This window comes from Pongo pygmaeus, chromosome 7 (genome assembly GCF_028885625.2).
Source record: "Pongo pygmaeus isolate AG05252 chromosome 7, NHGRI_mPonPyg2-v2.0_pri, whole genome shotgun sequence".
In the NCBI taxonomy this organism is placed as follows: Eukaryota; Metazoa; Chordata; class Mammalia; order Primates; family Hominidae; genus Pongo; species Pongo pygmaeus.
This window is the reverse complement of record NC_072380.2, coordinates 92,695,190-92,709,589: the sequence shown is the minus strand read 5'-3', so window position 1 is coordinate 92,709,589 and position 14,400 is coordinate 92,695,190. Positions and strand designations below refer to the sequence as shown.

General features: G+C 41.3%; 1 long non-coding RNA gene across 1 annotated transcript in view; it reads left to right on the top strand.

The window, feature by feature from the left end:
• The window catches only part of LOC134740020 (uncharacterized), a 98,248-nt gene that overhangs the window by 49,957 nt on the left and 33,891 nt on the right, over window positions 1–14,400 (top strand). The window contains exon 6 of the long non-coding RNA XR_010127247.1: window positions 4,272–4,461. This is a non-coding gene — a long non-coding RNA (uncharacterized LOC134740020). The remainder of the gene's footprint in view (window positions 1–4,271; window positions 4,462–14,400) is intronic.

Sequence of the window (14,400 nt, the reverse complement as noted above, 5' to 3'; positions counted from 1 at the left end):
AAGTCCAGCCTTTGCTTTTTGCTGATTTAATTTTATTATGCAAATTTTTTTTTTTTTTTTATTGAGCTTTTGCAAAAGCATTTCTTCCCTAAATTTTTTTTTTCTTTTTTTTTTCTTTTATTATTATTATTATTATTATTATACTTTAGGTTTTATGGTACATGTGCACAATGTGCAGGTAAGTTACATATGTATACATGTGCCATGCTGGTGCGCTGCACCCACCAACTCGTCATCTCGCATTAGGTATATCTCCCAATTATTATGCAAATTTTTTATTAATTTAATTTTTTTTCTTGGGAAAGGGTGGATCTTGCTCTGTTGCCCAGGCTAGAGGGCAGTGGCATAATTATAGCTCACTGCAGTCGTGAACTCCTGGGTTCAAGTGACCCTCCCACCTCAGCTTCCAGAGTAGCTGGGACTACAGGCACACCAATATACCTGACTCATTTAACTTTTATTTAACTGCTACTAGATGTTGTGGAGGCAAAGATGAGCTCCTTTTAGTAGTCCATGGCCTACTGGGAAACATGCATAAACAATTAGTTATAATTCATTGTAACTCAGGGAGGAAGTTAAACTCTAAGTCTACCTCACCCAACTTGAGGACATCAGAGACAGTTTCTTACAGGAAGTGGCCTATGAACTGAAACTTGTAGATTGCATAGGACTAAGCTGAGTGAAGTGGAAAGGGCACAGTATGCAGAAAGACATGGAAACAAGAAACATTCCATTGTGTTCCAAGAATTACAAGCAACTCAGTGTTCCTGGAGCATAAACTTTGGGAAGGGAGTGGCAGCTGTTGACGCTTGAGAGGTAGGCAGGACCAGATGCAGGAAAGGAAGCTTGTACCTTATTAGGGCACTTGGACTTTGCACCCCCAGCCATGGGGATCCACCAGAGTGTTTTGTGGAAATTGTTAATAGTTAAGCTCTAAGAACATGTGAATTGAAAAATTTTATGCAAATTACATTCCATTTTTACACTACTAGCAGTTGGAAGAGATAGATCATAAACAAAAACTTCAAAGGATTTACAATCCGGCACTCTTTTAATTGTATTTATGCCAAATACTTTCCACATCAAAATAGATGTTTAAAATGAATAAATTTGATCTTGTGAAGTAGCCCATCTTTAGTCCTGATGTTTATTAAATAGACTCAAAATCATCCAATTATTCTTGGAAAATGTACATGAATGTGTGGTATTTGGAACTCTATTTTAGAACCCAAATGTCATAGACATCTGGACACAAAAATTATGCAAGAGAGACCTTTAGAAATGTGTTACTAATTATTGACTCTCTCCTGCAACAGCATAACTGAGCCTTTGTTATAGGCACTGTGTGCAGTACTGCTGTAGACTGGCTTTTTTCACATGTGATGGTTGATTTTCATAAGATAGTTTTCATAACTAGAATCACAAAGCACTTCATAGAGTTAATAAGAAGGCTAATAAGACTCACAAATAAATTATATTAGCCGTGATGAATGGACAAAACAACAGCTTAAAATTATCTAGGGAAAGAAGAGAAATATGATCAAGCTAGCTGAAGAATTAGGGAAAGAATTCAGGGCGACTAGCTAACTAGCTGTAATGGAGTAGCTGTGTGAAGTTATGGAATTAGAACTGGATTCTAGTACTTGTCTTTTCACTTGCCAAATACGTCATTTAACCTCTCTGTGCTCTCATTTTTATTATCTATAACAGAAAGGTCAGACTTAATAGTCTTTGAGGCCTTCTTTAAATTCTAAAATGTAGGTTATAGGAGTTTAAAATACCAAGAAATCAACTCCTATTGAGTAACTGCTATATGTACCAGGAACAATTCCAAGTGATAGTGTCTAAGAACAAGGTAAGATCCATTTTTCATTGAGCTGAAATTCTAGTGGGAAGGGAAGACAAACAGAGAGATAGCTATAAATAGATAAAATAATTATAGTTAGTAACACGTGCTGCAAAGGAAATAAGACAGGATAGTATTCTAGAGAAGGACTGGGTGGTCTAGGGGATGACATGACATAGGTAGGCAGAGAACTCTGAGACCTGAAGAAGAGCAGGATCCAGATTTGGGAAAGATGGGAGTCAGGCACTCCTAATGAAGATTTCAAGTGCCAAAGAACTGGGCAGGGGACAAATTGGACTTCTTTGAGGAACACAGAGAAGCCAGTGGTGCTGAAATACAGAAATGAGGGGGAAGAACAACAAGAAAAGAGGTAAGCTAAGTCATGCAGAGCCTCATAGGCTGTGGTAAAAAGTTTGAATTTTATTTTAAGTGCAGTAGTCAGCACTTAATGGAATTTAAGCTGAAAAGTGACACCATCTGATTTATTTTAAAATATCTCTTTGGCTACTGTGTTGAGATTTGATTGCAGATGGCAGACTGGAAATAGAGACCAGTTTCAGAAGTTATTGTAAAATGTCAATTAAGAGATTATAGTAGGCAGGACGCAGTGGTTCACGCATGTAATCCCAGCACTTTGGGAGACTGAGGCAGGCGGATCACCTGAGGTCAGGAGTTCAAGACCAGCCTGGCCAACATGGCAAAACCCCGTCTCTACTAAAAATACAAAAATTAGCCGGGCATGGTGGTGGGCGCCTGTAATCTCAGCTACTTGGGAGTCTGAGGCAGGAGAATAACTTGAATCCGGGAGGTGGAGGTTGCAGTGAGCTGAGATGGTGCCACTGCACTCCAGCCTGGGCGACAGAGTGAGACTCTCTTTCAAAAAAAGAAAAGAGATAATAGTAACTAGCACCAAGATGGTGTAAGTGGAGAGAAAAAGCCTAAAACAAGGTGTTACTTATTGTTCTGAATCCTTGTATTTAAATGTCTTCTGTGTTAATGTGGTATTTTAGAAACTGACTCAAATTAACTCACAAATCTGGTAACCATGATATAAATTTAATGAAAAATTAAGGAGGTCAGTTAGGAAAAGAGTAATGCCAAATAAATGCTACTTGCTCTGATAAGTTTTGTGCTGAATTTGGTGCCATGCATATTTGGAGATTTTCATTTGAAGTTTCAAATAATTTCAGGAGAAATAGAATATTTAGAAAGAGAAATCACAGCCATAAAAAAGGATGAGTTCATGTCCTTTGTAGGGACATGGATGAAGCTGGAAACCATCATTCTGAGCAAACTATCGCAAGGACAGAAAACCAAACACTGCGTGTTCTCACTCATAGGTGGGAATTGAACAATGAGAACACTTGGACACAGGCTGGGGAACCTCACACACCGGGGCCTGTCGTGGGGTGGGGGGAGCGGGGAGGGATAGCATTGGGAGATATACCTAATGTAAATGACGAGTTAATGGGTGCTGCACATCAACATGGCACATGTATACATATGTAACAAACCTGCACGTTGTGCACATGTACTCTAGAACTTAAAGTATAAAAAATAAAATAAAATAAAATAAAAATAAAAAAAGAAAGAAATCAAGCAACTTTAGGATAGGTTGATAACTAGCAAGGATTCCCCATAGACATTGCTGTCCATTCCATTTTCAAAATATGTGAATTTGTTCAACAATGTATTTTGTGAAGATTAGATATTTTCAGCAGATAGACTCTGTACTTGGAAAAAGTCCTCTAAACCAATTTTGGGCAATTAAACAACTGAAACTATCTTTAGAAAATATAAAATATATCTATTTCTACTGCCTTTCCATTAAATATTTACAGTGATACAAAAAATATATTGGCCAATAACAGTAGAAAATCAAGACATGCACCCAATTTGGAGAGAGCTGAGGAATAAGGGATATTATTATAACTGCTTGTTCCTAATGTAAAGATATTAGCATGCGATAGCAATATATTTAATAGAGACATAAGCACTTCCTAAGTTTAAAACATTTCATTTGTATACTATTTATTTAAAATTCAAGAATCGTAAACCTAGCACTTTGGGAGGTGGATCATGTGAGCCCAGGAGTTCAAGACCAGCCTGGGCAACATTGTGAAATCATGTCTTTACAAAAAATACAAAAATTAGCCGGGCTTGGTGGCACACACCTGTAGTCCCAGCTACTCAGGAGGGTGAGGTGGGAGGATCACCTGAGCCCAGGAAGGTAGAAGGTGCAGCGAGCCAGGATCACGCCACTGCGCTCCAGCCTTGGCTACAGAGAAAGACCCTGTCTCAAAAATTGGCCTTTGAGGCCCTATGCTCAGGCCCGCTTCCACACTGTGGAGTGTACTTTCATTTTCAATATCCCTTCGTCCCTTCCTTGGTTTGTTTGTGCATTTTGTCCAATTCTTTGTTCAAGATGCCATTTGTTCAAGATGCCAAGAACCTGGACACCCTCCACCGTTAACATATTTTGGAGATCCAGCCAGGAGGAAGAGCAGGGTCACCAGGGCTGCTCAGGGAGAGAGAACCCAGAAACCTGGCATGCCAGCATAAAGAGACCATCAAGCTTCAGATGATCATGCAACAAAGGTTCCAGCCAGTTCCAGGTAAAGACACCACCACTGGCCATCAGAAAGCTACCCTGCCTCCGCTAGTTGGAGTAGGATGAGAGTTCCTTAATCCCCAATAGGTAGGCACTACACCCGGAGCCAGCATGAAGCAGTTACAGAAAAAAGACCATCGGTCCTTCTGCCTCCCATAAAGATTCATGGGGATCACATCTCTCAGAGGGGAGATGAGGCAGTAAAATAGGGTGTGGAGGCAGGGAACATAAGGCCGATTCATACTTCAGCTATGACAGCAAATATCCTCTCCACAGGGCATGTACAGAGTAAATTAATTTGAAACTTTACTTCATCCTCTTCGTTTACATAGAGCGTACCCCAAGTAGCGGGTATATAAACTCACAAAAACTCTGTAACAGGGCCTTTGAGCCCCTATGCTCAGGCCCGTTCCCACATTGTGGAGTGTACGTTCATTTTTGATATATCCCTTCATCCTTTAAAAAAAAAAAAAAAAAGGCAAAACATAAACTTGTCTTGGAGGCACGGTAAATTAAAAAAAAAAAAAAAAAAAGAACTTCAAGAATAGTTTCCCCATAGAACTAATATAACCACTCAGGCCAGCCCACAAATATCTGTTTAACCATTGTATAGTCAAATAACAGTGAGTGATATCATTAGTTATAAGGTTACAGGAAGACTAAGGGCCCCCCTTATGTAAGAAGAAGGTGAAGAAAAAAAATATTTCCACACCTTCTCTGGATACAGGCATAATTCTGGAGAATTATTTTGCCATATAATAATTGTAGGACTCTGCCATCTCCCTTTCTGCAACTCATTCCCCTGAAAGTCCTGTGTTCTCCCAGGTTACTTAGGCACCTACTAGTTGACTGAACCCAATTTAGTCTACTTCTCCAATTGCTCTTTACCCGCAGATTACCTGCCTCCTCTCCCTGTGAAAAAGTATTGTTTTCTTTATTTTATTTTTTTTGAGACTGAGTCTCGCTCTGTCACCCAGGCTAGAGTGCGGTGGCATGATCTCAGCTCACTGCCAGCTCCACTTCTCGGGTTCAAGCCATTCTCCTGCCTCAGCCTCCCGAGTAGCTGGGACTACAGGTGCCCGCCACCATGCCCGGCTAATTTTTTTTATTTTTAGTAGAGACGGGGGTTTCACCGTGTTAGCCAGGATGGTCTCGGTCTCCTGACCTCGTGATCCACCCGCCTCGGCCTCCCAAAGTGCTGGGATTACAGGCGTGAGCCACCGCGCCTGGCCATGTTTTCTTCAGTGTCATTTAAAAGTTAGGAAAGCAATCTGATTAAACAACACATTAATCTATTAATAGCTGGCAGATAAGTAAGCTTTTGAATTATGTGCATCTTTAAAAATCCACAACTGCCTATTAACCTAAATGAATCCTAATTAGTGTAAATTTAGGCAATGTAATAAAAATGAAAGAAAATGGAGCTGTGTTATTTTTCTTATTTTCTTTGCTTCCAGATCCCCAGATTCTATCATGCCTCCGTATATACATTCCTTTATGCATTTTACCCCAGGTAATCTTTATCACAATTCTGCAGCTAAATAATACCCTCAGTTTCAGAAGAAATTGAAATGTATCTCCTCTTCCCAGGCAGTTTTGATTAAAATCCCTTACTTCTGGTGAGCTTGTTCCCCAAGCAGGGCTAAGTACCAATCCTTCACCTCATCTAAAAGTCACCTTTTCTCTGCCACTCAAAGAGCCCTTGACATCTTTTATGCTGTCTATAAAGTTTTTTCAAGCCATTAAGAAAATAGCATTTTTTTTTCTATTCCATGAACACTGTACCACAGAAATAGAACAGTAATTGTTGACATGATGTCACTCTGTCTGAACCTGGGAACACCTATGGATGTCCTCCCTACTCAGTGAGATAGGAGGGAGAAAGACCAGTGTTATTGACCCTTTTAATACCAGCTCTATCACAAACTTGAACAACTCTTGAACTTTCTGTGTCTCTGTCCAGAACCGGAAGGGGTGGGGTGAGTGTGTGTGTAGAGGTACAAGAGGTGTATAATACCTGCCTCATCATCTTTACAGAATTAAGGCTCAGATCAATAAGATGATGTATCTGAAAATGCTTTGAATAAATACAAAGTGCTGTAATTCTAAAACACAACTATTTGTTGAGCTCTCACTATGTGCGGGCACTGTGCTGAATGCTTTACAGGATTTGCATCATTTAATCACCTCAATAAACACTAAAGTGAGGATTATTAACCCAGTTTTACAGATGAGGAAATGGAGGCTTAGATCATAAATGCCCAAGGTCCATAGGATATGGTCCCCTAACTAATGGCATAGGGAGCCAATGCAGAGCTAGAAGATGAGCCCAGGCCTATCTGGCCCCTTTGCCACTTTCTTCACCACTGGATTATACTGCTCCTCATTCTGCACATGGAAGTCAGTGCAATCTGCCTCATCTATTTTTATTAACCCTCAAGCTACTTATCCCTAATATAAACATCCTAAATCTAATTTACTAATTTTATAGTGACACTCTACTTATTTATTTATTTATTTATTTTTTGAGACGGGTCTCGCTCTGTCACCCAGGCTGGAGTGCAGTGGCACAATCTCCACTCACTGCAACCTCCACCTCCTGGGTTCAAGCAATTCTCCTGCCTCAGCCTCTCAAGTAGCTGGGACTACAGGCACACGCCACCACACCTGACTAATTCTTGTATTTTTTAGTAGAGACAGGGTTTCACCATGTTGGTCAGGCTGGTCTGAAACTCCTGACCTCAGGTGATCCATCCACCTTGGCCTCCCAAAGTGCTAGGATTACAGGCATGAGCCCATGCGCCCCACCCATTCTACTTATTTTGCTGTTCATATGTTATATGTCAGTGTACTTCGTAAAATTGTAAACTTTTTTGTTTTTGAGATGGAGTCTCGCTCTGTGGCCCAGGCTGGAGTGCTGTGGCGCGATCTCGGCTCACTGCAAGCTCCGCCTCCTGGGTTCATACCATTCTCCTGCCTCAGCCTCTGGAGTAGCTGGGACTACAGGAGCCCGCCACTACGCCTGGCTAATTTTTTGTATTTTGCTAATTTTTTGTATTTTTTAGTAGAGACGGGGTTTCACCGTGTTGGCCAGGATGGTCTAGATCTCCTGACCTCGTCATCCACCCGCCTTGGCCTCCCAAAGTGCTGGGATTACAGGCGTGAGCCACCACACCCAGCCCCAAATTGTAAACTTTTTAACAATAAGGCCCACTTCCTTGAAGTGTCGTCTCTTTCGTGCTCTGCACAGAAGTACAGTCTTCCTATTTTATGATAAGAAGGAGAAAGAATCAGGAATCCAGGTGTCGGGGTTGAGTAAATCTATTGAGGAGCCCACAAGGCCAGGTGCAGTGGCTCACACCTGTAATCCCAGCACTTTGGGAGGCCAAGGCGGGTGGATCACTTGAGGTCAGGAGTGCAAAACCAGCCTGGCCAACATGGTGAAACCCCTTCTCTACTAAAATACAAAAACTAGCTGGGTGTGGTGGTGGGCGCCTGTAGTCCCAGCTACTCGGGAGGTGGAGGCAGGAGAATCGCTTGAACCCAGGAGGCAGAGGTTGCAGTGGGCCGAGATCACACCACTGCACTCCAGCCTGGGCAACAGAGTGAGACTCTGTCTAAAAAAAAGAAAAGAAAAGAGTTCACAAAACAAATGATCCTCACAGGAGCAACTGAGAGTTTTATTTAATTCTTCTAAGTGGCCAGCTATAATATAGTTAAGCACCAGAATATGCTGATATTATATAAAGATGATTTTAAAAGTTATATGTGGGTAGAAAAAAAGTTGTGAGTCATACACTGAAAGAGGCTTAGCTTTTTTTTTTGTATTATATAAATAATTAGAATCGCATTTCAGAAATGTGCCCCAAACTCAGCAGCCAGAATTTTAAAACTTTAAAAAATACATTGAATAATTTCTTTCTTTTTGGGAGCTGAAATTGGTTTATATGTGTATAGTAGATCAAGACCAAGTTTTTTTAATATTCCTGTATACAGTTGTGAGAGATAATGCACAAGTTATGCTCTTCAAGGTCATGAATAATTATGGCCAACCTTGGACAAAAAACCAGGCATCTTATGAGTAAAAAAAAAAAAAAAAAGCTGGGCGCGGTGGCTCACACCTGTAATCCCAGCACTTTGGGAGGCCGAGGAGGGCGGATCACCAGGTCAAGAGATTGAGACCATCCTGGTCAACATGGTGAAACCCCGTCTCTACTAAAAATACAAAAAAAAATTTAGCTGGGCATGGTGGCAGGCACCTGTAATCCCAGCTACTTGGGAGGCTGATGCAGGAGAGTCGCTTGAACCCAGGAGGCGGAGGTTGCAGTAAGCCGAGATCGCACCATTGCACTCCAGCCTGGGCAAAAAGAGCGAAACTGTCTCAAAAACAACAACAACAACAAAAAAACAACAAAAAAAGGAAGTCACCTCTTGAACAACACAGACAATGCCTGTATATACATTCTCTCCCAAGCCTCTGCAACCATGGAAAATCATTGCAGGAAATTGCAGGAAGATGATATGAACAGAGCTCTTTTTCTAGCCTCTGGCAGGGAGTAATTCTTCTATTCCTTATAACCTTATGAGGGTCACCTCCCATCTTCAGCTTTTTTTTTTTTTTTTTGAGATGGAGTCTTTCTCTGTCACCCAGGCTGGAGTGTAGCAGCGTGATCTCAGCTCAATGCAGCCTCCGATTCCTGGGTTCAAGTGATCCTTCTACTTCAGCCTCCCGAGTAGCTGAGATTACAGGTGCCCACCACCATGCCTGGTTAATTTTGTATTTTTAGTAGAGATGGGTTTTTGCCATGATGGCCAGGCTGATCTTGAACTCCTGGCCTCAAATGATCCACCCATCTCGGCCTCCCAGGGTGCTGGAATTACAGGCATGAGCCACCGCACCCAGCCCCATCTTCAGCTTTTGAGTGGAGGCAGAAGTGTTTTGAAGAGTCAGTATGAGAAAGATTCAGTTCATCATGTCTAATTTTTCCTCTTCCTTTAAAAAAAAAATCTTGGGACAGCAGTAGTTGTCAAGACCATCATGTTAAGTATAGTCAGTATCTAGGGAACTACTGTTAGGTACTCCCAGAATGTTATTCTCTAAGAAGAAAGCCAGAAAGGATAAAAATATTGAAAATGGGACCTGTCTTCTACAGATGAGACAGACCACAATTGAATGCCTGAGAAAACTGCAACCATCCGAATTTTATCACTCTGACTGCCTTATTTCCTGGTCTACCGGTAAGGTGATGGAGAAGAAGTGAAAATCATAACTAGGATACCAAGGACAGGAGAAGACAAAAAGGCCAAGTTGCAAAAGTGGTTAGGAAAGTCAAGAGTTAAAGGGGGTGAGTTCTGAGGTCACTGTTTATTACGCACTGTCTGAACTAAGAAAAAAAAAAATGTTAGCAGAAGGCCAGAACCTAGGCAATGGAGATGACAAAATCCATCTCTCCTAGAAAGATATTTAGTAATGCTCCTGCCTTGTCCAGGAGAAAGAGTCATTCACTCTACCAGACACAGTGCATCCAGGCCCTGGAGAATCAGTGTGCTGTGTTACAGTGAGGACAGGAATAGTTCACCTTGCTTTTCTCTGGGTTGGAAGAAATGTCTTATAAGACTAGTAGTTTCTTTTTTTTTTCTTTTTTTTTTTTGAGATGGAGTCTCGCTGTGTCACCCAGGCTGGAGTGCAGTGGCGAGATCTTGGCTCACTGCAAGCTCCGCCTCCCGGGTTCACGCCATTCTCCTGCCCCAGCTTCTTGAGTAGCTGGGACTACAGGTGCCTGCTACCACGCCCATGTAATTTTTTGTATTTTCAGTAGAGACGGGGTTTCACGGTGTTAGCCAGGATGGCCTCGATTTCATGACTTTGTGATCCGCCCACCTCGGCCTCCCAAAGTGCTGGGATTAGAGGCGTGAGCCACCGCGCCCGGCCAACCCTCTGATTTCTAACTTACCTCTTGCTTAGGCATGAGTGGATAGGAATAGCAGGATCTTTGCACGGGTCTGTATCTTTTATTGTTAGTTAATACATTGGCATTTTGTTTTATACCTTGAGCTTTTATACTTTGAATTTTGATTTTTGTTTGTTTGAGTTTTGTTTGTTTTTTGAGACAGAGTCTCACTCTGTCGCCCAGACTGGAGTGCAGTGACACAATCTCAGCTCACTGCAGCCTCTCAGGTTCAAGCAATTCTCATGCCTCAGCCTCCTGAGTAGCTGGGATTACAGGCATGCACCACCATGGACTGGCTAATTTTTGTGTTTTTAGAAGAGACGGGGTTTTGCCATGTTGGCCAGGCTGATCTCAAACTCCTGGCCTCAAGTGATCCACCTGCCTCAGCCTCCCAAAGTGTTGAGACTACAGGCATGAGCCACTGCACCTGGTCTGTTTGGTTTTTTTTTGATACAGGGTCTCACCCTGTTGCCCAGACTGGAGTGCAGTGGTGCAATCATGGTTCACTGTAGCCTCTACCTTCTGGACGCAAGAAATCCTCCCACCTCAGCCTCCTGAGTAGCTGGGACTATAGGCCTGTGCCACTACATTGGCTAATTTTTCTTTTAATTTTTTGAAGAGAGAGGGTCTCACCCTGGCTGATCTCAAATGCCTGGTCCCAAGCAATACCCTCGCCTTGGCCTTCCAAAGTGCTGGGATTACAGGCATGAGTCACCATACCCACGCTGTACTTTGACTTTTGAGGTTAGTGGTTATGCCTAATAATGTGGTCAGTTCAAGTGCATCTTCAAAATCAAAATTCTTAGATACACCTAGACATACCAGGGTTAGACACCCTAAAATGTAATTAGAACAGAATAAGGCAAAAGTAGGTGCTCAGCTGGCTTTTCTTTATGATTCCTTCATGTTGTACAGATATAATTTCAGGAATAGGAAGATTTTTATGGTAGTTAAAACAATTTTTTCTCTTACTCTGTAACTAAAGACAAGAATAAGCAACTGCTACAGGTGACAGGTGGTAAAGCTGTATCATTCAACTTCAAGTATCTGGCTCTTCAGAACATTTGCATGAGACGCAAAACTTTTCCAGTTGTATCGTGTCTGATATCATTTAACATACTATGTGGTATTGATGAATGCAATTATTTCTTAAATTATGTGTACCTATTTTACGTCAGGCCTTGTGTAGTACTGTCTGGAAATTCACACTCAACAAGACATATAAATAAATAGCTAAAATAATTATGTGATGGGCGGGCCATGGTGGCTCACACCTGTAATCCTAGCACTTAGGCTGAGGCGGGCGGGTCACTTGAGGTCAGGAGTGCAAAACTAGCCTGGCCAACATGGTGAAACCCTGTCTCTACTAAAAATACAAAAATTAGCCGGGCGTGGTGGCTGGCGCTGCAAGCCCAGCTACTCAGGAGGCGAAGTTTGCGGCGAGCCAAGATTGCGCCACTGCACTCCAGCCCCAGGGACAGAGCAAGACTCCATCTCAAGAAAAAAAAATTGTTAAAATAATAATAATTATGTGATGGATTATGAGATTACGTACAAGGCACAGGGATGGCAAGGGATGGAGAAATTTCTGGTCATGGAACCAGGAAGACTCCCTAGAGGAGGTGGCCTTTGAGCTGGATGTTGAAGAAAATATAACGTATTTCCGTCTTGGCATAGGAGAAAGGGAATTCCAGGCAGAGGAAATGGCTGGAAAGCAAAGCCTAGAAGGTATGAAACAGATTGGCTTGTACAGCAAATTGCTAGAATATTGATTGAGCAACAAGATGAGGTAGGAGGTATGCCTGCTAATGACTTAATCGGGTGGGTGTTGGAGACATTTAAAATAGGGAAGCGATATGATATTAAGAAAAGTTTTTGTAGTTGGCATGACAATGAAGCAAAAGGGAGCAAGAGAAAGGAAGTCCAATTAAGAGTCTAGGTCCTAAATTAAGGCAGTTGTAATGAGAATGGAAAGGATAAAACAGGTTTGAGAATGGTTTGGCAGCTAGAATCAGTAGGGCTTGGTGACAGATTGTGTTTGGGGGCGAGAGAGGGAGGAACTAGCATAACTCCCAAATTACTTGCTTTGGAACATAGGGATCTTTTATTAAATCTTTCTGTAAACCATTATACATTATTCATTGTGAGATTAAAGATGTGCCTGCATTGTGAATCATCATTAGCTTCCGACTAAGGGAATCCCTAGATTAGAAATCAACTCCCACCCACCTCCAACCCTGCTCTTCCTGACCATTTTGTGCCTTTCACCGGAAGCTGTGAGATCTGACTTCAGGCAAAAAAAAATATGTAACTAAAACAGACCTATTGTCCTAGAAAAAAGAAATATGAAAGCCAAAAGATACAATTAAACACATTTGGAATGCTCGGAACCAGGTGTCCATGGCTTTATCACAGACTGTAGCTGCACTGTATGTGTGCAGCTTTGCCTGGTTTTCATTAAGCAAAGAAACTGGCTTTCAATAGCCAAAATGTGAAAAGTTATTTAGTTACAGGGTAACCAGGAACTTGTGCTTGAAAATTTAGATGTGTATTAGTAAAATTACATCTTGGCCTTTTCAACTGGATAAAAATAATGAAGCAAATATGTATTATCATAAATAGATACTGCATTATCAGATTACGGGTGTTTGAGGGTTAAAAAGTTTATGCGACTAGTTTTTCCTTGAGTTTTGCATGGGTTTCATTATTGCTTCTGTGCAGCCTTTAGGGGAGCATTCTAGCTGAGCGGTTAGGAATCTTAGCTCTGGAGTTCAAACACTTATGTCTTTGGGCATGCCATCAATTGTCCCTTTTATTTTATCACTCACACACACATGAAATTAATAATATCAGCATGATCTTTGAGTGGAACCCAATTCCAACACAGAAATACTAGATAGATAGGATTTGACTTCAAAAAACATGTCAACTAAGTGGTTTTCAAACATTATAGTGCATTATAGTCACCTGGAGGGCTTGTTAAGCCACAGATTGCTGGGCCCTAACCCAGAATTTCTCATTTAGTAGAAGATCTGCAGTGGAGCCTAAGAATTTGCATTTCTGACAAATCCCAGATTGTCTGCGGCCCATACTTTGAGGAAGACAAATCTAATTGGAAAGGAATTAATTTAAGGGGAGAAGGTGGAGGGTGGAGGGTGGAGAAGCACTTAGAAAACAGGTGTACATGGTTTGCTGTTGATTGTTTTAATGAGAGGGAGTCTTGCTATGTTGCCCAGGCTGGTCTTGAACACCTGGGCTCAATAAATCCAAGAGGCTCCTACCTGAGCCTCTTGGTAGCTGGGACTACAGGTGCTCTCTGCCATGCCCTATTACTGATTTTGTTTAGGAAGCTGAACCACACACATTAAGAACGCCAGTGGTTGATGAGTCATTCACTTAACTGAGAATAATTTTATTACTAGGATGACATTAAGTTTCTACCATCCTAGGAATATATCCCCATAATTAGAGTGTGCATTTGTCCCACTCCGGGAAACACATATATTCCAACTGACCTTTTCCACAATGTCAGGGTTTTATGCTTAACCTGAACCAAACCAAACCATGAACCATTTAACTGGGATACACCAGGCTAATTGATTATGCTCCAAAACTAAACTGAATCTAAAATATCCTTTCCCTGAAGTGTGAACCAAATGAAAGATTTTTTGTTTGTTTATTAAAAAAAATAGTGAACTCGTTCAAGTTAGAAATATTTTGGTTTCTTAAACTATTGAAAAGAAAAATTATATTCCCTGACATACTGATTCATTAAAAAAAAAACTCTTAAGTTACCATTATATTGAGTAACAAGTAGTTGACTGAAATACTAAAATATGCAGTCCCTAAAAAAGTCAGGGTCCCAGCAAGAAAGAGTATTCCCCTCATCGGGGTCAAATCAAGATACTTTAATGAAGGAATGACTTACCTAGCTATGGTAAGGGACTTAAGGTTACTAGAGAGGCGTGTTTAGGTACCAAGAAACTAGCAAC